Consider the following 24,338-nt stretch of genomic DNA (forward strand, 5'->3'; position numbering starts at 1 on the left):
GGAGGCACGCTAGGAGGAGTCCTACTCCCACCGGGAGTAGGACTCCCCCCTTTCCTAGTTGGATTAGGACTTGGGAGGGGGAAGGAGTGGAGGAGAAGAAGGAAGGGGGTTGCCGCCCACCTCTACTTGTCCTATTCGGATTGGGGGGAGGGGCGCGCGGCCCAGCCCTAGCCGCCTCTCCTCTCTTCTACCTAGGCCCACTAAGGCCCATTAAGTCCCCGGGGGGTTCCGGTAACCTCCCGATACTCCGGTAAAATCCCAATTTCACCCGGAACACTTCCGATATCCAAACATAGGCTTCCAATATATCAATCTTCATGTCTCGACCATTTCAAGACTCCTCGTCATGTCCGAGATCACATCCGGGACTCCAAACAACCTTCAGTACATCAAAACATATAAACTCATAATATAACTATCATAGAAGCTTTAAGCATGCGGACCCTACGGGTTTGAGAACTATGTAGACATGACCGAGACAAATCTCCGGTCAATAACCAATAGCGGAACCTGGATGTTCATATTGGCTCCCACATATTCTACGAAGATCTTTATCGGTCAGACCGCATAACAACATACGTTGTTCCCTTTGTCATCGGTATGTTACTTGCCCGAGATTCGATCGTCGGTATCTCAATACCTAGTTCAATCTCGTTACCGGCAAGTCTCTTTACTCGTTCTGCAATGCATCATCCCACAACTAACTCATTAGTTGCAATGCTTGCAAGGCTTAAGTGATGTGCATTACCGAGAGGCCCAGATATACCTCTCCGACAATCGGAGTGACAAATCCTAATCTCGAAATACGCCAACCCAACAAGTACCTTCGGAGACACCTGTAGAGCACCTTTATAATCACCCAGTTACGTTGTGACATTTGGTAGCACACAAAGTGTTCCTCTGGTAAACAGGAGTTGCATAATCTCATAGTCATAGGAACATGTATAAGTCATGAAGAAAGCAATAGCAACAAACTAAATGATCAAGTGATAAGCTAACAGAATGGGTCAAGTCAATCACATCATTCTCCTAATGATGTGATCCCGTTAATCAAATGACAACTCATGTCTATGGTTAGGAAACATAACCATCTTTGATCAACGAGCTAGTCAAGTAGAGGCATACTAGTGACACTCTGTTTGTCTATTTATTCACACATGTATTATGTTTCTGGTTAATACAATTCTAGCATGAATAATAAACATTTATCATGATATAAGGAAATAAATAATAACTTTATTATTGCCTCTAGGGCATATTTCCTTCAGTTCGGACAACGGAATGGTTTCGGGGTTTTCGGGCATATACCGGAGTACCGGGGGGTTACCGGAACCCCCCGGGGAGACTAATGGGCCTATTGGGCCCTAATGGAGAAGAGGAGGGGCGGCCAAAGGGCAGCCGCGCGCCCCCTTCCCCCCAGTCCGGATTGGACAAGGACGGGGGCGCCGCCCCCTTTCCTTTCCCCTCTCTCTCCTTCCCTCTCGTCTCCTACTCCCACATGGAAAAGGGGGAGTCCTACTCCCGGTGGGAGTAGGACTCCTCATGGGGCACACCTAGGGTGGCCGGCCCCCTCCTGCTCCTCCACTCCTTTATATACGGGGAAGGAGGCACCCCTTGGAGACACAACAATTGATCTCTTGGATCTTTTAGCCGTGTGCGGTGCCCCTCTCCACCATAGTCCACCTTGATAATATCATAACGGTGCTTAGGCGAAGCCCTGTGACGGTAGAACATCAACATCGTCACCACGCCGTCGTGCTGACGGAACTCTCCCTCAAAGATCGGCTAGATCGGAGTTCGAGGGACATCATCGAGTTGAACATGTGCAGAACTCGGAGGTGTCGTGCATTCGGTACTTGATTGGTCAGATCGTGAAGACGTATGACTACATCAACCGCGTTGTGCTAACGCTTCTGCTTTCGGTCTACGAGGGTATGTGGACACACTCTCCCCTCTCGTTGCTATGCATCACCATGATCTTGCGTGTGTGTAGGATTTTTTTTGAAATTACTACGTTCCCCAACAGTGCTATCAGAGCCTGGTTTTATGCGTTGATGTTATATGCACGAGTAGAACACAAGTGAGTTGTGGGCGATACAAGTCATACTGCTTACCAGCATGTCATACTTTTGTTCGGCGGTATTGTTGGATGAAGCGGCCCGGACCGACATTACGCGTATGCATACGCGAGACTGGTTCTACCGACGTGCTTTGCACACAGGTGGCTGGCGGGTGTTAGTTTCTCCAACTTTAGTTGAACCGAGTGTGGCTAGGCCTGGTCCTTGAGAAGGTTAAAACAACACTAACTTGACGAACTATCGTTGTGGTTTTGATGCGTAGGTAAGGACGGTTCTTGCTCAGCCCGTAGCAGCCACGTAAAACTTGCAACAACAAAGTAGAGGATGTCTAACTTGTTTTTGCAGGGCATGTTGTGATGTGATATGGTCAATACATGATGCTATATTCTATTGTATGAGATGATCATGTTTTGTAACCGAGTTATCGGCAACTGGCAGGAGCCATATGGTTGTCGCTTTATTGTATGCAATGCAATCGCCCTGTAATTGCTTTACTTTATCACTAAGCAGTAGCGATAGTAGTAGAAGCAATAGTTGGCGAGACGACAATGATGCTACGATGGATATCAAGGTGTCGTGCCGGTGACGATGGTGATCAAGACGGCTTCAGAGATGGAGATCACAAGCACAAGATGATGATGGCCATATCATATCACTTATATTGATTGCATGTGATGTTTATCTTTTATGCATCTTATTTTGCTTTTATTGACGGTAGCATTATAAGATATTCTCTCACAAAATTTCAAGATAAAAGTGTTCTCCATGAGTATGCACTGTTGCCAAAGTTCGTCGTGCCCAGACACCACATGATGATCGGGTGTGATAAGCTCTACGTCCATCTACAATGGGTGCAAGCCAGTTTTGCACACGGAGAATACTCATGTTAAACTTGACGAGCCTAGCATATGCAGATATGGCCTCGGAACACTGAGACCGAAAGGTCGAGCGTGAATCATATAGTAGATATGATCAACATAATGATGTTCACCATTGAAAACTACTCGATTTCACGTGATGATCGGTTATGGTTTAGTTGATTTGGATCACGTGATCACTTAGATGATTAGAGAGATATCTATCTAAGTGGGAGTTCTTAAGTAATATGATTAATTGAACTTCAATTTATCATGAACTTAGTCCTGGTAGTATTAGCATATCTATGTTGTAGATCAATAGCTCGCGTTTAGCTCCCCTAATTTATTTTTGATATGTTCCTAGAGAAAACTAAGTTGAAAGATGTGATTAGCAATGATGCAGATTGGATCCGTGATCTGAGGATTATCCTCATTGCTGCATAGAAGAATTATGTCCTTGATGCACCGCTAGGTGACAGACCTATTGAAGGAGCAGATGCAGACGTTATGAACGTTTGGCTAGCTCAATATGATGACTACTTGATAGTTTAGTGCACCATGCTTAACAGCTTAGAATCGGGACTTCAAAGACGTTTTGAGCGTCATGGATCATATCAGATGTTCCAGGAGTTGAAGTTAATATTTCAAGAAAATACCCGAGTTGAGAGATATGAAGTCTCCAACAAAGTTCTATAGCTAAAAGATGGAGGACAATAGCTCAAGCAGTGAGCATGTGCTCAGATTGTCTGGGTACTACAATCGCTTGAATCAAGTGGGAGTTAATCTTCCAGATAAAATAGTGATTGATAGAATTCTCTAGTCACCATCACCAAATTAGTAGAACTTCATGATGAACTATAGTATGCAAGGGATGACGTAAACGATTCCCGAGCTTTTCATGATGATGAAATCGATGAAGGTAGAAATCAAGAAAGAGCATCAAGTGTTGATGATTAACAAGACCACTAGTTTCAAGAAAAGGGCAAAGGGAAAGAAAGGGAACTTCAAGAAGAACGGCAAGCAAGTTGCTGCTCAAGTGAAGAAGCCCAATTCTGGACCTAAGCCTGGGACTAAGTGCTTCTACTGCAAAGGGACTGGTCACTGGAAGCGGAAATGCCCTGAATATTTAGTGGATAAGAAGGATGGCAAAGTGAACAAGGGTATATTTGATATACAGGTTATTGATGTGTACCTTACTAGTATTTATAGTAGCCCCTGGGTATTTGATACTTGTTCGGTTGCTAAATATTAGTAACTCGAAATAGGAGTTATGGAATAAATAGAGACTAGTTAAGGGTGAAGTGACAATGTGTGTTGGAAGTGGTTCCAAGATTGATATGATCATCATCGCACACTCCCTATACTTTCGGGATTAGTGTTAAACCTAAATAAATGTTATTTGGCGTTTGCGTTGAGGATGAATATGATTTGATCATATTTATTGCAATATGGTTATTCATTTAAAATCAGAGAATAATTGTTGTTCTGTTTACATGAATAAAACCTTCGATAGTCATACACCCAATGAAAATAGTTTGTTGGGTCTCGATCATAGTGATACACATATTCATAATATTGATGCCAAAACATGCAAAGTTGATAATGATAGTGCAACTTATTTGTGGCACTGTCATTTAGGTCATATCGGTGTAAAGCGCATGAAGAAAATCCATGTTGATGGGCTTTTGGAATCACTTGATTACGAATCAGTTGATGCTTGCGAACCATGCCTCATGGGCAAGATGACTAAAACACCGTTCTCCGAAACAATGGAGCGAGCAACAGACTTGTTGGAAATAATACATATTGATGTATGTGGTCCAATGAATGTTGAGGCTCGCGGCGGGTATCATTATTTTCTGACCATCACAGATGATTTAAGCAGATATGGGTATATCTACTTAATGAAACATAAGTCTCAAACATTTCAAAACTTTAAAGAATTTCATAGTGAAGTTGAAAATCATCATAACAAGAAAATAAAGTTTCTACAATCTGATCGTGGAGGAGAATATTTGAGTTACGAGTTTGGTCTACATTTGAAACAATGAGGAATAGTTTTGCAACTCACGCCACCCGGAACACCATAGCGTAATGGTGTGTCCGAACGTTGTAATCGTACTTTACTCGATATGGTGCGATCTATGATGTCTCTTACTGATTTACAGCTATCATTTTGGGGTTATGCTTTAGAGATGGCCGCATTCACATTAAATAGGGCACCATCAAAATCCATTGAGATGACACCTTATGAACTATGGTTTGGCAAGAAACCAAAGTTGTCGTTTCTTAAAGTTTGGGGCTGCGATGCTTATGTGAAAAAACTTCAACTTGATAAGCTCGAACCCAAATCGGAGAAATGTGTCTTCATAGGATACCCAAAAGAAACAGTTGGGTACACCTTCTATCACAGATCCGAGGGCAAGAGATTCTTTGCTAAGAAAGGATCCTTTCTGGAGAAGGAGTTTCTCTCAAAAGAAGTGGTGGGAAGAAAGTAGAACTTGATGAGGAAATAGTACCTGCTCCCTTATTGGAAAGTAGTTCATCATAGAAACCGGTTCCTGTGTGTCGGTGTACTAGAATAGGGGTACCCTAGTACCCCGAACTTGTGCACGGGCAGTTGCAGCACCCCGCGGCAAGGCTTGCCGGGCGAACGCCAAGATCCTCCGTGGTTACCTTGGAGCCATTCAAGAACAAAGTATTTAAGCTCAGGAGACAAGGCCCCGGCAAGAGGAGCTTGCCGGGAAGGCCAACCAAGGCACTTCAAGGAACTTGCCGCGACGCGCCACGCGCTCCGGCAAGGCAACAAGGCCCCGGCAAGAGGAGCTTGCCGGGAAGACCAACCAAGGTACCTCGAAGCCCGGTGAGCAACAAGCTTCCGGACCCGACAAGATAGCAGAAGCGGCAAGGCGCTTGCCGCGGCGGGCGGCCACTCTATGCCCACGCTCCAGCGCATCCACCAACGTGTCGCTCTGGGGGCCTCTCCAGGAGCGCGTGGCGGGAGGCTATGCAGCCAGCGGTGCGCAGTGGCAAGCAAAGCTGACAAGATCGCCATCGTGGCGAACGGTGGCGCCCCTAACGGTCCTTTTCTGCACTGTTTGGGCGACTCAGACGGGCATTTAATGCCCTTGTCCCCTGCCGTCAGGGTTAGGTAGGGTGCACTGTACAAGTAACTGTACCAACCACCTCACTTTTTACATTTGTACCCTTCTCTGCGTTGCCACCTGTCGGTGACCCCTTTAGCGTATAAAAGGAGGCCCATGCGCAACGTAGAGGAGGTTCGGTTCGACTGGTTCGCAAAGTTCGACTAGTTCGGACCCAGAAAAACACTAGGCTCTCTCTCTGGAGCAAGAACACAAGATAATACAATCAGACAAGCAGCAGTAGGAGTGTTATCTCTCCGGAGAGCTCCGAAGCTGGGTAAACTGCTCGTGTGCTTCGCCTCGATCTGCTCTTCATGCGATCTCCGCCCCCCGCCGAACCGAAAGGGGCCCGGTCCGCCGGCCCCATAGGTGTTCGTGGATCAGTTTCCCCGACATCTTTGGCGCGCCAGGTAGGGGGCGTCGAGATTGTGTGAACCTGATCCGGCGTTCACACGAGCTAGATCTTCATTCCCTTCATCAACATGCCACCGAAGAAGAATACTTCGGTAGCAGCCGCTCCGTCCACGTCACTTCCACCACCGTTGGAGCAAACGGATGGTGGAATCGACACCGGCGAAAGAATGGACGTCGACGAGGAAGCTCATGATGCTGCCAGGTCCAAGAACAAGGCTGCACAAACCTCGGCGACTGTACATGCTCCACGCCACTCTCAGGAGGTGCAAGACCAACAGCGTCATGGCACTTGCAGTGCCATACGCATGATAGGCCATGACCAAGCTGTTGGATCTCGGGGTGCTCAAGACCAGCATGCACGCCAGCGTGCTGGCACGAGCGGGGCACGGTCGCCTGGACGGGATACTGCTCCTTCTAACATAGTTAGAAGTCCGAGCACGTCCCGCTCCTCGCGCCGTCCGCCACTGCCACCCACCACTCCAGCAGAAGCTTTGGCGCGAGCTCAACTTCTCCTAGATTACCCTCTGACGTCGGACAAGATCGACGAATGGAGGGCCACCATTCAGAGTCTCATCGGCTACGCCAACGGCGACACTCCACGGCGGCCGAGCGCGTCGCCGCCGCGGCAAGGTTGCCGGGCGCAAGCCGGTGGCGACGAAACGGGTGGAGGCGCAACTACCATGCAATCACCACCCCGAAGGCCAAGATCGCCGACTCGCCGGATCCACCTCGACAGCGACTCCACCGCATCTTCGGATCCACGAGCTCATCGCGATCAGCGCCAAGTTCTTCATGATTGACAACAAGAAGACGCTCGAACTTGCATCAAGCGCCGAAGAGAAGCGCGACGTCAATCCGACAAGCGCGCTGGGCCCTCTGTTGACATGCATGCGCCAGGGGAACTAGGCGATCTGCCATACGCGGTAGGTTGCCCTGCGTTCACTCGTGAGCTGCGGCAAGTCCAGTGGCCCAGCACGAAGAACTTCAAGCCAGACGTACCGGAGAAGTACGACGGCAAGACGCATCCGTCGGAGTTCCTCAGCATTTACACCATTGCGGTGCAGGCTTCTGGGGGACGGGATGACAAGATCCTTGCCAACTACTTCCCGCTGGTACTCAAGCCCAACGTCAGGTCCTGGCTCATGCACTTGCCGGACAACTCCATATCCTCTTGGGCTGATCTGTGCCATCAGTTTGTCGGCGCCTTCACAGGCGGACACAAGCCTCATGGCCAGGAGAGTGATCTTCATCTGCTCGCCCAGAAGGAAGGAGAGCCCCTGCGCAAGTACATTAAGAGATTCAGCAGTGTGCAACACAACATCCCAGACGTCCACCCTGCCGCGGTGATCAGCGCGTTCCATCAGAACGTGCGAAACCGTAGGATGCGGGAGGAAATGGCGATGTGCAAGATCAGGGACGTCAGTGAGTTATATGCACTGGCCGACAAGTGTGCACGTGCTGAGGAAGGGAGGAGACTCCCCGGAGAGAATGTAGGAGCGGGAGGATCTGACAGTGAAGATGCTGCCCCGGCAAGGAAAAACCGGTGGCGGAACAACAGAAGGAGGAAAGGCAAAGAGGTGCTAGTTGTTGAGCAGTCCGGCAATGGTGGTGGCACCAAGGAAGCCAAAGCTGGTGACTCCAGCAAGGAGGTTGCTGCGGAGGTGGCGGTCGCCGACAAGCAGGACGGCACCAACAAGCAGTATTGCAAGATCCACCGCACCAAGGGCCATGATCTCCAGAACTGTAAGAAAGTCGAGCAGCTTGTTGAGCAACAGAAAGCTGAATATGAGCGGCGCGACAAGGAGAAGGCCCAGGAAGGTGCTGGGGGATCCGGCAAGAAACGTCCCGGCCGAGGAGGACGTCGCGGCAAGGCCAAGCAGCGGCAAGGAGACAGACCTCCTCGCGGCCGCGACAAGGATGAAGATGACGACGACGATGAAGACATGGTGATGAGGAGACTGATGAGCAGGAGTTCCAGAAAGCCACAGAGGTCCTGTGCGTTGATGGTGGTGCTTCTCTGCACACCTCGCACCGCCAGCTCAAGCAGTGGGTGCGGGAAGTTAATGCAGCAGAACCACCCGTCGAGTCACGCAAGCCTCTGAAATGGTCCAGCACGCCTATCATCTTTGATATTAAGGATCACCCCGATCGCATAACTACGGTCGGGTGCTTGCCGATGTTGGTTTCACCAACAATCCGCAACCTCAAGGTCACTAAGATGCTAGTTGACGGCGGGGCCGGCTTGAACTTGATCTCCTCCGTGGTGCTCCAGAAACTCCAGATCCCTGACAGCGAGCTCGAAGAGACTGGTACATTTCAAGGAATAAACCCGGGAAGAAGAAAGTCGAAGGGAAAGATCATGTTGCCGGTAACATTTGGCAGCGAGCTGAACTTCAGGACTGAGAGGGTCACATTTGATGTTGCTGACTTTTCATTACCTTATAATGGAATCCTCGGCCGTCCGGCACTCGCCAAGTTCATGGCAGCCTCTCACTATGCGTACAACATACTGAAAATGCCAGGCCCGATAAGTGTCATCTCTGTCCCTGGCGACAAGAAGGATGCTCTTATCTGTGCCGACAAGATCTACCGGGAAGCAGCAGCCACAGTAGAACGCAAGACACTTGCCACTGAAGCTCCCGGGGGGAAGAAGAAGACCAAGTCCGGCAAGAACTCTGATGCCCACTCCGGCAAGCGCACCTCCTCGGAGTGCTGCGCTACCGTTGAGGACGCACCATCGAGCTCCACCGCAAGTGTAAGAAGGCAATGACAGCTCCACCTGAGACCAAGAAGGTGTCCGCCAAGGAGGACGGCACTGGTGGTACCTTCACCATCAGCGCCACTCTTGACCCCAAATAGGAAAGAGCGCTCGTTGCTTTCTTGCGGGCGAATGTCGACGTGTTTGCGTGGCAACCGTCTGATATCCCCGGTGTTCCCAGGAAAGTAATTGAGCACCACCTTGCCGTCTGTCCTCATGCGCGGCCCGTCAAGCAGAAAGTCAGGAAACAGGCAGTGGAGCGCCAAGAATTCATCGCAGAAGAAATCAAGAAGTTGGAAGCAGCGGGCCTTGTCAGAGGAGTGCTCCATCCCACATGGTTGGCCAATCCTGTTGTCGTGCGCAAGGCTAACGAGAAATGGAGGCTTTGTATTGACTTTACTGATGTTAATAAAGCTTGTCCCACAGACCCATTTCCCTTGCCGTGCATTGACCAGATTGTTGACTCCACAGCCGGATGTGATTTGCTTTCATTTATTGATGCATACTCAGGATACCATCAGATCTTCATGGCAGAAGAGGATGAAGAGAAAACCGCATTTATCACCCCGTGTGGCACGTACTGCTTCGTACGGATGCCTTTCGGTTTGAAGAATGCTGGTTCAACATGCGCAAGGGTAGTCCACCACGCTTTTGAGCCGCAGATGCACAGAAATGTGGAAGCCTACATGGATGACATAGTGGTCAAGAGCAAGAACAGGGCGACCCTGATTCAAGATTTAGACGAGACATTTGCAAATCTGCGCAAGATCAACCTCAAGCTTAACCCCGAGAAGTGCGTGTTTGGAGTCCCATCCGGCAAGCTTCTCGGGTTCTTCGTGTCTCAGCGGGGAATTGAAGCCAATCCCGACAAGATCAAGGCCATTGAGTAGATCGAAGAACCAAAGCGCGTCAAGGATGTACGAAGGCTTGCCGGTTGCGTGGCTGCTCTCAGCAGGTTTATCTCTAGATCTGCTGAGCGCGCCCTGCCATTTTTCAAAATTTTGAAAAAGGCAGGTCCAATGAAATGGACTCCGGAGGCGGAGGCTGCGCTACAGGACTTTAAGAAATACCTGTCCTCCACTCCAATACTTGTCGCACCTAAGCCGCAAGAGAAGTTGCTGCTATATATAGTGGCAACCAATCAAGTGGTTAGTGTTGCGTTAGTGGCGGAGAGGGAGGCAGATGATGAGCCAGCAACCACGACAGATGCATCCAGCGACAAGCAGGGGGCTTCGCCGACAAGCTCTGGTCCCGACAAAGATGTATCTGTGCAGGAGCATGATAAGATGCAGAAGAGAATGGTGCAGCGTCCAGTTTACTTTGTCAGTTCCCTTCTACAGGGGGCTAGATCAAGGTACTCTGGTGTGCAGAAGTTGCTTTTCGGCCTCCTCATGGCCTCGAGAAAGCTGCGCCATTACTTCCAAGCACATGAGATCACAGTCGTCACTCGCTTTCCGCTGAAGAGGATACTGCAAAATCCAGAAGCGACAGGCAGGATTGTCGAGTGGGCGCTGGAACTGTCAAGCTTTGGCCTCAAGTTTGAGAGCACTTCAACTATCCAAAGCAGGGCATTGGCAGAGTTCATAGCAGAGTGGACGCCAACACCAGATGAAGAAATTCCAGAGACGAGCATCCCCGTCAAGGAGGCAAGCAAAGAGTGGCTGATGTACTTTGATGGTGCCTTCTCGCTGCAAGGCGCCGGTGCGGGCGTGCTGCTTGTCGCGCCCACCGGAGAACACCTCAAGTACGTAGTCCAGATGCACTTTCCCAAGGAGCAAGCAACCAACAATACTGCAGAGTGTGAAGGATTGCTTGCCGGTCTCAGAATTGCAGCAGACCTTGGGATCAAGAAGCTCATTGTCAGGGGTGACTCACAGCTTGTCGTCCGCCAAGTGAACAATGTTGATGAAGTGAGGAAGCTAGAAGAGCACTTTGACGGCCTACAGATGGAGCATATCCCAAGAGCTCAGAATGTCATTGCTGATGGCCTGTCAAAGTGCGCCGCACTAAAGTTACCTGTGGAACCAGGGATCTTTGTGCTCAAGTTGACTCAACCATCCGTAACACCATCAACTGGACAAAGCAAGAAGAGGAAGTTGGTTTCTGGTGACTACTTTCCGGCAGAGCTCCCCGAAGCCACCGCCAAGAAAGTCCCCAAGATTAACACCAAGGATGCTGAGGGGCAGTCTGCTCCAGCAAGCCTTATGGTTTGTTCCGTTGAAGCAGACGCTCCCGACAAGTTTTGCTCCGGCAAGCTTGCCGGGGAACATCAAGCTCCGGCAGGGCCGCAAGTCCTTGCCGTGGAGCGGATGTTCCCGCAGCAGCAGATGTGCCTTTAGTCCTTGTTGTCGAGCCACAAGCTCCAGCATGGGCACAGCAGATTGTCCATTTCCTTCAGACAGGAGAACTTCCCGAAGAGCAAGAAGAAGCGGAAAAAGTAGCCCGGCAGTCAAGTATGTACCAGTTTGTCGATAGCATACTGTACAGAAGAAGACTCAACGGTGTGAAATTGAAGTGTATTTGCCGGGAAGATGGACAAAAGCTGTTGGCAGAGATACATGGAGGCATATGTGGCCACCACATTGGCGCAAGAGCACTTGCCGGAAAAGCTTTCTAGCAAGGTTTCTTTTGGCCGACAGCCCTCCAGGATGCAACTGCACAAGTAACCAAGTGTGAAGCGTGCCAGTTTCACTCCAAACAGATACACCAGTTAGCTCAAGCTCTCCAGACGACCCCTTTATCCTGGACATTTTCGGTCTGGGGGCTCGATATCCTCGGCCCTTTCCCCCGAGCTGTCGGGGGCTTTGAGTACTTGTACGTCGCAATCGACAAGTTCACAAAGTGGCCAGAAGTGCAGCCAGTGAGGAAGGTGACAGCACAGTCAGCAGTCAAGTTCTTCAGGTCAATTGTTTGCCGTTTCGGGATCCCTAACAGGATCATCACCGACAACGGCACGCAATTGACGAGTCGCACCTTCATGCAGTACGTCCAAGACCTTGGCGCCAAGGTCTGCTTCGCTTCTATTGCTCATCTGAGAAGCAACGGTCAAGCAGAGAGGGCAAATGCTGAAGTGCTGCGCGGGCTCAAGACCAGAACTTTCGACAGGCTGCGCAAGTGCGGAAGAAACTGGATCGAGGAGCTGCCGGTGGTTCTTTGGTCGATTAGAACGACGCCAAATCGAGCCACTGGCCAGACGCCTGTCGCTCTAGTCTATGGAGCAGAGGCAGTTCTCCCCACGGAACTCGTATACGGATCGCCTCGAGTGCTCGCTTATGATGAGCTTGAGCAAGAATAGCTGCGACAAGACGACGCGCTGCTCCTTGAGGAAGATCGTCTTCAGGCTGCTGTACGAGCTGCTCGATACCAGCAAGCTTTGCGCCGCTACCATAGCCGCAAAGTTAAAGCCAGAAGCTTCGAGGAAGGCGACCTTGTTCTTCGGCGCGTTCAGTCCGCCAAGAATTCCAACAAGTTGACGCCGAAGTGGGAAGGCCCTTATCGGGTGAAACGAGTCACAAGGCCCGGCGCTGTCCGCCTTGAGACCGAAGATGGCATTCCGGTGAGCAACTCCTGGAACATAGAACATCTTCGTAAGTTTTTCCCGTAGGGCGCGGTTGCCGGAACCCGTTCCGGCAACCACCTTTTGTACAAGTCTTGCCGCTGTTGCATGTAATCCTTTGTACAAAGCCGGGCGCAGATCTCGTGCATAAGTAAAACCCCATGTGCTCCGCACAACTTGTCCATTTCATGCATTAGTTTCTCTCTTGCATGCGTTATCTGACACTTTGTGTAGCACCTACATCCGGTAAGTAATAACGAGCCGAAGGGCTCCATATCATTATTTTCTCTTCTTTCTTATTTTTCAACAAAGGAAAAGAAGGTTCCCCCGCACACAAGTTTGCCGGGGGGGAAGGAGAAGATTGTGGTATGGACCAGGCGTCGTTCAAGCAAAGTTTTGCCTTGCCGGGAAGCAAACGACAGCAAAGCTAAGTTGCCCAAGTTTGAGCAATCAATTTTTAAATTTTTTGAGTTATCTTCCTCGAACGACCCTGCTTTGTATGGAAAACCTGTGCGCGGAGGAACCAACTCGTGGCTAGTTGCGCCCTTACTTTGTTTCGAGTCCGCTCAACAACTTAAGTGTGCTGCATCTAGTCGCGACAAGGTTTCTTGTCGGAAGCAGCGCCGCCAGCAGGCTACTGACGTTTCGCACTCAGCGCTCGCGGCTCGGGCGCCTGCGCCGACAAGTTCCCTAGAAGCGTAGGGTAAAAACATACAAAGGAAGGAATCTAGTAGAGGAAATAACATAGCAATTGATAACAGAAATAAAGTTATATTACATGATAACTTGTCGCAGCTCTAACAGACTGTTTTCATAACGTGATTAGCAGCGACAAGGGAAAAGAAGAAATGGGCGGCCTAGTCTACGCGTCCGCCCTCGACCCACTTGATCTCGCTCACCTTGTCCACAATGGGTGCGACAAGGGCCTTGAGCGCATCCAGATCAGCGTCTGGCGGCAAGGACTTGAGGACGTTGGTGAAGCTGAGGCCTGGATTGCGGAAGGCCACCTTCATCAGCACCTTCTGGAGAACCCCGACGCAGATTTTGCGCGACTCGTCGACCAGCTGTTTGGGATCCTCTCCCGGAGCCGCTGGAGTGTCGTCGCCACGCCCTTGAAGAACAGGCTGAGCTTGGCGCTGGGTTGGAGATTCTCGTCAGAGGGATACCCAAAGTCCTCCATCCCCAGCTGCGCCAGCTCCTCGTTGATGACTGCGGCAATATTCACCAGACCCTCGGTCCAGTGCTCCACAGTGTCTCTGAACGAGTTCTGGGTAACTGCGATGCTCTCCAGCAGCGCCTTGTCAGCTTTGACCTTCTCCGACAAGGTTTTCTCCCGCTCCTTGGCGGCCTCCAGCGTCTGCATCAGCGTGGCCAGCTTCAACTCCAGGACCGCATTGGAATCCTTGGCGGCGCTGAGCTCCTTGCCCCTCTCAGCGAGAAGACCTTGCAGATCACCGTGGGCGGCAGCATCCTTCTCATGCTCACGCTTGAGCGCGACAAGCTCCTCGCCGCTCTTCCCGATATTGGCCTCCAGCTGCGCCACCTTCTCCTCCAGCTCTTTCTTGGCAGCCTCTGTGATTGCGGCAGCGTCCTTTGCCTCCTTGAGCGCCCCGCCAAGTGCTTGCTCGCGCTCGGCGAGCTCCTCCTCGTAGCTGTCGAGGTTGGCCTTCCGCTGCACCAATTCTCCTTCTCGCGCGAACTGCTTCTCGGCGGCCAGCCTTTGTTCCTCCTCAGCTTCGGCCTTCTCAAGAAGGAACGCCGTGCGCTCCTCGTCGAGTCGCTCCCGCTCCTGTGCCAGGGACCGGAGAGCTTCTTGATTTTGGCCCCGGAGCTCCTCCGCGCGCTTCTCAATGTCAACTCCCGCCTTCGCGACAAGCGCCTCCCGGGAAGCCAGCTTGGCTTGCCGTGCGCGGTAGAGTGACAGCAGCTTCCGCAGCAACTGCTCCTCCTCAGGCTCGCCACTGCTGCTGTTGGGTGCGTCGACCAACGACAGTCCAGCAGAGGCGAGCACCTCCCCATCAAAAGTTTCCCCTTCGACCGGCGCCCTGGAGCTCGACGCCCAGGGTAGCTTCATGAAGATATCGTCGCCGGCCTTCAAGTAGGCGCCGGGCTGGGGCTCCACGGAGCCCGGCTCCGCAACAGCGGCAGAGGGATCCGCGGTCGGCGCAGCTCCTGGCGCTCCTGCGGCCTCAGGGTCGTCAGTGCGATCGCCCGACCCCTCGCCGCCCTCTGCGGCGGCAGCCTTGGTGGCCTCCTCGCCGGCGGTCTCATCAGCACCAGCCCTTTCCTCGCCGGCGCCCTCTGTCTCCATTGGCTCAGCCGCAGATGGGTCTGAAGAACGAAGAAGGGAAAAAAATCAATCAAAAATCAGAAGAAGAAGAACCCAAGGGAAAGTTTTTGGACAAGTGAATTACCTGTGCCAAGATCTGCAGTTGCGGTCTCGGCCGCCGTAGGATCGACGGTGCTGCCCCTTGCCGGAGAGTTCTCCCTGGCCGAAGAGCGCTCCCTTACCGGGAACCCCTCCCTTGGCGGCGTAGTCGAAGCAGATGGCACTTCGGGACCAGCTTCCAGGCGCAAGATATCAACAAAGGAAAAAGCACTCATGCGCGCCTGACAGCGGAAAGCTAACTATGAACTTACGCTGGGGGCTGCGCTGGGGGCTATTTTGAGGAGTGGTTGCCGGGTCCATCAAGGTGGTCTCGGACCCACCCCCAGCCGACATGGTGGGGTCATCTTCGATGACAATCACCGCGGCCTTGGCCCTCTTCGCCGCTCTCTGGGCCAGCGTCCTGAAAAGAAAGGAGTCCAGATTGAAGCAAGTCAGATACAAGATAAAAACAGCAAGATTGAAGAACTACAAGAGCACCAAAGAAACTTACTCTTCTTCCTCCTCGTCGGAGCTGAGCGCGGAAAGATCAAAGTCCGGCTCCCTTCCGGTGCGGCGAGGCGGAGGAGTAGGATCCCTTGCCTGCTTGGCGGGGGCGGGGGCGGTGGCCCGGGAAGATCCCGCTCCAGTTGCCGCTGCTGCGTGGGGCGCTCCCGCGGCAACATTGCTTGCCGCGGTAGAGCGTGTCGCACGGCTAGGTGGCTGTTGACCCGGCTGCCGCCCCACTACGTCCGCGGCCCTGCGAAGATGCCTTCTTGGCGGGGCCGGGGGCTCCGCCTGCGGCAAGCCTTCTGAAGGCTCGGGCTCTTCCTCGCCGGCCTCGCTCGGCTCGGCTTCAGAACCGGCAGGCTCTTCCTCGCCAATGAACTCCGCGCACTCGGCAAGGTTTGCCGCCTCTGCCGCCTCCGCCTCCTCCATGGTGAACCCGAACATGCCCGCGGCAGCTGCGGCCGCAACCTCTTCCGCCCTGGTGGCGATGCGCTGCAGCTCCTCGTCGGTGGTGTCACGGGTGAGGCTCTTCTGCTCGTCAGCATGGACCGGCACTTCTTCCAAGTTGTCGAAGAACGCTTGCACGACGTCATCCGCAGGCTCTTGCCAAGTTGGAACGATTCCGTGTGAATCGCACAACGACATCATGGCGCGGATCCGGTCAAGCGAAGAATTATTGCACAATGGAACGACGCCCCTCGGCAGTGTGAATGGGTGCTAGGGGTCGCGTTTGAACAACTCCAGGAGCATTGCATCCAGCTCCAAGACGGTGAAGTTGTAGTTGAGGCCCGGCCGCAGCCTCATGATGTCCGCCGAGTTCTTGAATTCCCAGGCGGGCCTCCCCCTCTCCTGCAGGGGGCGATGCGGCGGCGGAGGAAATCTGCGCCTACAGCACCTACAGTGAGCCCGGCAAGCCTGAGGCGAAGGATCCTAGTAATGGCGATCTTCAGCCTCTCGTCTTTCGGGGCCACGTTGCTCCAGTCATTGCCGCGCACTATTGGAGTTTGGTGCACGACGCTGAAGGGCTACGGATTCTCCTCGGCGATCCAGCACCACTCCGCTCTCCACTCCCACTTGCTGCGGAGCTTACCCTCCAAGTACACCTCCTTCTTGCCGACTCTCGAGATCCAGGCGATCCCTCCGGCAAGCGGCTCTCCTCTCTCTACCCGAGGTATGAAGAAGTGGCGGAAAAGGGCAACATTGGGGTGGACTCCGACAAAGTTTTCGCACAAGTGTGCGAAAACTGCATGGTCAGAACGGCGTTGGGGGTGAAGTCAAGGAGGCGGAAGCCGTAGGTGTTCATGATATCGCAGAAGAACTCCGAGAAGGGCGGGCAGAGCCCGCAATAGAAGAACAGCGCGAAGAAGGGGTAGCCGTTTGGAGCCAGTTCCGAGGCAGCGGCCGGGAGTACCCTCGTGCGCGGATGCGCCCGCGTCTCCGTCGCCCAAAAGAGGTAGAAGTACTCCCTCAGCTCCTGCACGCCGAGCTGGGGGGAGAAGATCGCCCGCTCCTTCCGCAGCGCCGCGAGCCGCTGCGCCTCGGCCGACTTCATGCCCTTTCCCTTGTCGGCTTTCGGAGCCATGGCGGAGGTGGTGGGGGAGGTCGACGGCGTTGGTGATGCTGGTGGCAATGGGGGGGCGGAGCGCTGCTCTCTCGGCTTCGAGAAGAAGGGGGAGGGGGCGGCGGAGGTTCGTGAAGATGGAGTAGTAGCAACAAGCGAGGGGGAACGAACTGCCCCTGTTTCCTCTGCTTATAAAGAGGGACGGGGCGGACGTTTCGCCCTTCCGAATAAAGAACCACCCACAATCTCTCCCACGATGCCGCATTCAACGCGTGCCGTTAGGGGAGAGCGCGGTGGATATGGAGCGAGATTCGGCGTGGCCCAGTCCGCGTGTGCCCGTGCCCTGTCTTGGGCCTGGCCCAACAGCGCTCGGCACCGTGTCTGGCCCAGGCCCGGGGGCTCCTGTCGGTGTACTAGAATAGGGGTACCCTAGTACCCCGAACTTGTGCACAGGCAGTTGCAGCACCCCATGGCAAGGCTTGCCGGACGAACGCCAAGATCCTCCGTGGTTCCCTTGGAGCCATTCAAGAACAAAGTATTTAAGCTCAGGAGACAAGGCCCCGGCAAGAGGAGCTTGCCGGGAAGGCCAACCAAGGCACTTCAAGGAACTTGCCGCGACGCGCCACACGCTCCAGCAAGGCAACAAGGCCCCGGCAAGAGGAGCTTGCCGGGAAGACCAACCAAGGTACCTCGAAGCCCGGTGAGCGACAAGCTTCCGGACCCGACAAGATAGCAGCATCGGCAAGGCGCTTGCCGCGGCAGGCGGCCACTCTGTGCCCACGCTCCAGCGCATCCACCAATGTGTCGCTCTGGGGGCCTCTCCAGGCGCGCGTGGCGGGAGGCTGTGCAGCCAGCGGTGCGCAGTGGCATGCAAAGCTGACAAGATCGCCATCATGGCGAATGGTGGCGCCCCTAACGATCCTTTTCTGCACTGTTTGGGCGACTCAGACGGGCATTTAATGCCCTTGTCCCCTGCCGTCAGGGTTAGGTAGAGTGCATTGTACAAGTAACTGTACCAACCACCTCACTTTTTACATTTGTACCCTTCTCTGCGTTGCCACCTGTCGGTGACCCCTTTAGCGTATAAAAGGAGGCCCATGCGCAACGTAGAGGAGGTTCGGTTCGACTGGTTCGCAAAGTTCGACTAGTTCGGAACCCAGAAAAACACTAGGCTCTCTCTCTGGAGCAAGAACACAAGATAATACAACCAGACAAGCAGCAGTAGGAGTGTTATCTCTCCGGAGAGCTCCGAAGCTGGGTAAACTGCTCGTGTGCTTCGCCTCGATCTGCTCTTCGTGCGATCTCCGCCCCCCGCCGAACCGAAAGGGGCCCGGTCCGCCGGCCCCATAGGTGTTCGTGGATCAGTTTCCCCGACACTGTGACATCTACACCAATTAGTGAGGAAGTTAATGATGATGATCATGAAACTTCAGATCAAGTTGTTACTGAACCTCGTAGGTCAACCAGAGTAAGATCCGTGCCAGAGTGGTACGGTAATGCTGTTCTGGAGGTTATGTTTCTAGACCATGACGAACCTATGAACTATGAAGAAGCGATGGTGAGCCCAGATTCCGCAAAATGGCTTGAGGCCATGAAATCTGAGATGGGATCCATGTATGAGAACAAAGTGTGGACTTTCGTTGACTTGCCCAATGATCGGCAAGCCATCGAGAATTAATGGATCTTCAAGAAGAAGACTGACACTGATGGTAATGTTACCATCTATAAAGCTTGACTTGTTGCAAAAGGTTTTCGACAAGTTCAAGGGATTGACTACGATGATACCTTCTCACCTGTAGTGATGCTTAAGTCTATCCGAATCATGTTACCAAATTGCCACATTTTATGAAATCTGGCAAATGGATGTCAAAACTACATTTCTTAACGGATTTCAAGAAGAGTTGTATATGATGCAACCAGAAGGTTTTGTCTATCCTAAAGGTGCTAACAAAATGTGCAAGCTCCAGCGATCCATCTATGGACTGGTGCAAGCATCTCAAAGTTGGAATATACGCTTTGATGAGTTGATCAAAGCATATAGTTTTATATAGACTTGTGGTGAAGCCTATATTTACAAGAAAGTTAGTGGGAGCACTACAACATTTCTGATAAATATATGTGAATGACATATTGTTGATTGGAAATAATGTAGAATTTTGTGGAAAGCATAAAGGAGTATTTGAAAGGAGTTTTTTCAAATAAGGACCTCGGTGAAGCTACTTACATATTGAGCATCAAGATCTATAGAGATAGATCAAGACGCTTGATAAGTTTTCTCAATGAGTACATCCATTGACAGGATTTTGAAGTAGTTCAAAATGTAACAGTCAAAGAAAGAGTTCTTACCTGTGTTACAAGGTGTGAAATTGAGTAAGACTCAAATCCCGACCACAGCAAAAGATAGAAAGAGAATGAAAGTCATTCCCTATGCCTCGCCCATAGTTTCTATAAAGTATGACATGCTGTGTACCAGATCTATTGTATGCCCTACACTGTGTTTAGCAAGGGAGTACAATAGTGATCTAGGAGTAGATCACTAGACAGCGATCAAAATTATCCTTAGTGGAATAAGGATATGTTTCTCGATTATGGAGGTGACAAAAGGTTTGTCGTAAAGGGTTACGTCGATGCAGATTTTGACACTAATCCAGATGACTCTAAGTCTCAATCTGGATACATTTTGAAAGTGGGAGCAATTATCTAGAGTAGCTCCATGCAGAGCATTGTTGACATAGAAATTTGCAAAATACACACGGATCTTAATGTGGCAAACCCGTAGACTAAACTTCTCTCACAAGCAAAACATGATCACACTCTAGTAAAACCTCTGGGTGTTGGTCACATGACGATGTGAACTATGGGTGTTAATCACATGGTGATGTGAATTATTGATGTTAAATCACATGGCGATGTGAACTAGATTATTGACTCTAGTGCAAGTGGGAGATTGAAGGAAATATGCCCTAGAGGCAATAATAAAGTTATGATTTATTTCCTTATTTCATTATAAATGTTTATTATTCATGCTAGAATTGTATTAACCAGAAACATGGTACATGTGTGAATACATAGACAAACAAAATGTCACTAGTATGCCTCTACTTGACTAGTTTGTTGATCAAACATGGTTATGTTTCCTAACCATAGACATGAGCTGTCATTTGATTAACGGGATCACACCATTAGGAGAATGATGTGATTGGCTTGACCCATTCCGTTAGCTTAGCACTTGATCGTTTAGTTTGTTGCTATTGCTTTCTTCATGACTTATACATGTTCCTATGACTATGAGATTATGCAACTCCCGTTTACCGGAGGAACACTTTGTGTGCTACCAAACGTCACAACGTAACTGGGTGATTATAAAGGTGCTCTACAGGTGTCTCTGAAGGTACTTGTTGGGTTGGCGTATTTCGACATTAGGATTTGTCACTTCGATTGTCGGAGAGGTATCTCTGGGCCCACTCGGTAATGCACATCACTATAAGCCTTGCAAGCATTGTAACTAATGAGTTAGTTGCAGGATGATGTATTACGGAACGAGTAAAGAGACTTTCCGATAACGAGATTAAACTAGGTATTGAGATACCACGATCGAATCTCGGCCAAGTAACATACCGATGACAAAAGGAAAAACGTATGTTGTTATGCGGTTTGACCGATAAAGATCATCATACAATATGTAGGAGCCAATATGAGCATCCATGTATCGCTATTGGTTATTGACTAGAGACGTGTCTCGGTCATGTCTACATAGTTCTCGAACCCGTAGGGTCCGCACGCTTATAATTCGATGACGGTTATATTATGAGTTTATGGTTTTTGATGTACCGAAGGTAGTTCAGAGTCCCGGATATGATCACGGACATGACAAGGAGTCTGAAATGGTCGAGACATAAAGATCGATATATTGGGGGACTATGTTCGGACACTGGAATGGTTTTGGGGTTTTCGGGCATATACCGGAGTACCGGGGGGTTACCTGAACCCCCCCGGGGAAACTAATGGGACTATTGGGCCCTAATGGAGAAGTGGAGGGGCGGCCAAAGGGCGCCGCGTGCCCCCTCCCCCCAGTCTGAATTGGACAAGGAGGGGGGCAGCGCCCCCCTTTCCTTTCCCCTCTTTCTCCTTCCCTCTCCTCTCCTACTCCCACATGGAAAAGGGGCAGTCCTACTCTCGGTGGGAGTAGGACTCCTCATGGGGCGCGCCTAGGGTGGCCGGACCCCTCCTCCTCCTCCACTCCTTTATATATGGGGAGGGAGGCACCCCTTGGAGACCCAACAATTGATCTCTTGGATCTTTTAGCCGTGTGCGGTGCCACTCTCCACCATAGTCCACCTCGATAATATCGTAGCAGTGCTTAGGCTAAGCCCTGCGACGGTAGAACACCAACATCGTCACCACGCCGTCGTGCTGACGGAATTCTCCCTCAAAGCTCGGCTGGATCGGAGTTCGAGGGACTTCATCAAGTTGAACGTGTGCAGAACTCGAAGGTGCCGTGCGTTTGGTACTTCATCGGTCGGATCATGAAGATGTATGACTACATCAACTATGTTGTGCTAACGCTTCCGCTTTCGGTCTACCAGGGTACGTGGACACACTCTCCCCTCTCGTTGCTATGCATCACCATGATCTTGCGTGTGCGTAGGATTTTTTTTGAAATTACTACGTTCCCCAATAGATTCTTCGGTAGGAATGACATCCTTAGTAGACTTGAACTTAATGGATTCATCAGGTGATATTTCATCTAGCACGGGAGGTAGGTGCTCTCTTTGTGAGTCGTTAGTCTCATCGAACCGCACATCTACAGTTTCAACAACCTTGTGGTGATAGGTGTTGAAGACTCTGTAGGTGTGCGAGTCCTTTCCGTAACCAAGCATAAAACCTTCATGTGCTTTCGATGCAAATTTAGAATTGTGATGAGGACCTCTAATCCAACATTTAGCACCGAAGACTTTGAAATAACTCACATTGGGTTTCTTGTCAGTGAGGAGTTCATATGAGGTCTTTCTGAAGAATTTGTGAAGATATACCCTGTTGATGATGTGGCACACAGTATCAATTGCCTCAGGCCAGAAGCGAGGAGGCATCTTGTATTCATCAAGCATAGTGCGAGCTATCTCAACAAGAGTCATGTTCTTGGGCTCCACGACACCGTTCTACTGAGGAGTATAAGGAGCAGATAACTCATGAGTAGTACCAAGTTCATCAAGATAATCATCAAGACCAGTATTCTTGAAGTCGGTTCCATTGTCACTTCTGATGTTCTTGATCTTCACACCAAAGTTGGTTGAAGCCGTCGAGGAAAATCGTTTGAAGACTTCCTGTACTTCAGTTTTGTAAGTGATGATATGCACCCATGTGTAACAATAATAGTCATCAACGATGAAAAAGCCATATAAAGATGCATCGTTAGTAAATGTGGCATAATGAGTAGGGCCAAAGAGATCCATGTGAAGCAATTCAAATGGACGAGTGGTAGTCATGATGGTCTTTGAGGGATGCTTGGCCTTGGTCATCTTTCCAGCATCACAAGCCCCACATAGGTGATCCTTGAGGAATTTGACACCCTCGATCCCAATGACACACTTCTTCTTCACGAGCGTGTGCAAGTTCCTCATGCCAGCATGACCAAGTCGTCGATGCCATAGCCAGCCTTCTGAAGCTTTTGCAAGTAGACATGTAGCAGGTTGTGGTCCTATAGAGAAATCAACAATATACAAATCTCATTTCCTAAAGCCTTCGAAGACTTTGGAATTGTCAGCTTACATGATCACAACACAAGATACTTGCCAAACACAACAACCATATCAAGATCACAAAGCATTGAGACGGACATGAGGTTGAACCCTAAGGACTCGATAAGCATGACTTTGTCCATGTGTCGACCCTTTGAGATCGCAACCTTACCTAGACCCAATACCTTGCTTTTGCCTTTGTCAGCATAGGTGATATGCTTTAGATGCGATGGAGATAAAGCAGTGTCCATCAATAAGTTCCTGCCACTAGTCATGTGATTTGTACATCCATTGTCGAGGACCCACACGGTGGCTTTGGGTTGATCATCCTGCAGATGAATTAGTGCATCTTACAGACTCATATACTTCAGCAGTGAAGAATATGACATCAAATTCATCAGATCAATTTCATCAAGAAATAGAACAGATATAGCAGTATGAGGACGTGAGAAATGAAAATTTATTTCTTCATGATTGGCTTGCGTCCTTTCAAGCATATTCAGGTCTGCAGCAAATTCTTCAGACGAGTAAGTTCGTCTGGAGACCTGACCCTACATAAGAGATTAGTTCTTTTTCTTCACCACCCACATGTGGAGGGGTGGCAAAGAGTTCATCATTCTGCAAGCTCCATAAGAGAAAGGTGGCATAAAAGCCAGTCCACTTCGTTTCACAGAAGAGGGGTTAGAGTAAGCATATGAATAAGCAGAGAAATTATTTGAGGACTTATGAACATAATGGTTTGAAGAATAATGCACATATTCATAACCCTTATATCTTCCCTACGAAACAGAAGGGTTAGCACGATGATGTTCATATGAGGATCTGAATCCATATGAGGAATTTGATCCACGTGAGGAATTTGGTCCATATGAGGACTTGGATCCATATGAAGACTTTGGTCCATATGAAGAATTTGATTTGGGGTTCCTATTCAACACAGGTGGTGTCATGATGAAATTCACCTGAAGACTTTCAAGGCACCTTTTGGGAACCCAGATTTTCTTCATTGGGGGACCGTTGTTGGAGTTAGTGCCAACATATCTAGCAAATACTTCACCATTCTGATTTTTTAATAGTTTATAGTCAGAGTCAAATGACTCATCAGAAGAATATGAAGATTCACATGTAAAGCCAGATAAACTAGATGGATCCACTGAAGGTCCCTTCGCAGCAACCCATGAGGTTTTGGGATACTGCTTAGGTTTCAAGTAGGTCCCATCAGCATTGAGTTTCCTCTCAAAGGCAATACCCTCTTTCCTAGGGTTTCTATTGAGGATCTGCTTTTTAAGCACATCACAAAGAGCCTGATGCCCTTTGAGGCTTTTGTACATGTCTATCACATACAATTCCTTCAGCCC

This window comes from Triticum dicoccoides, chromosome 1A (genome assembly GCF_002162155.2).
Source record: "Triticum dicoccoides isolate Atlit2015 ecotype Zavitan chromosome 1A, WEW_v2.0, whole genome shotgun sequence".
In the NCBI taxonomy this organism is placed as follows: Eukaryota; Viridiplantae; Streptophyta; class Magnoliopsida; order Poales; family Poaceae; genus Triticum; species Triticum dicoccoides.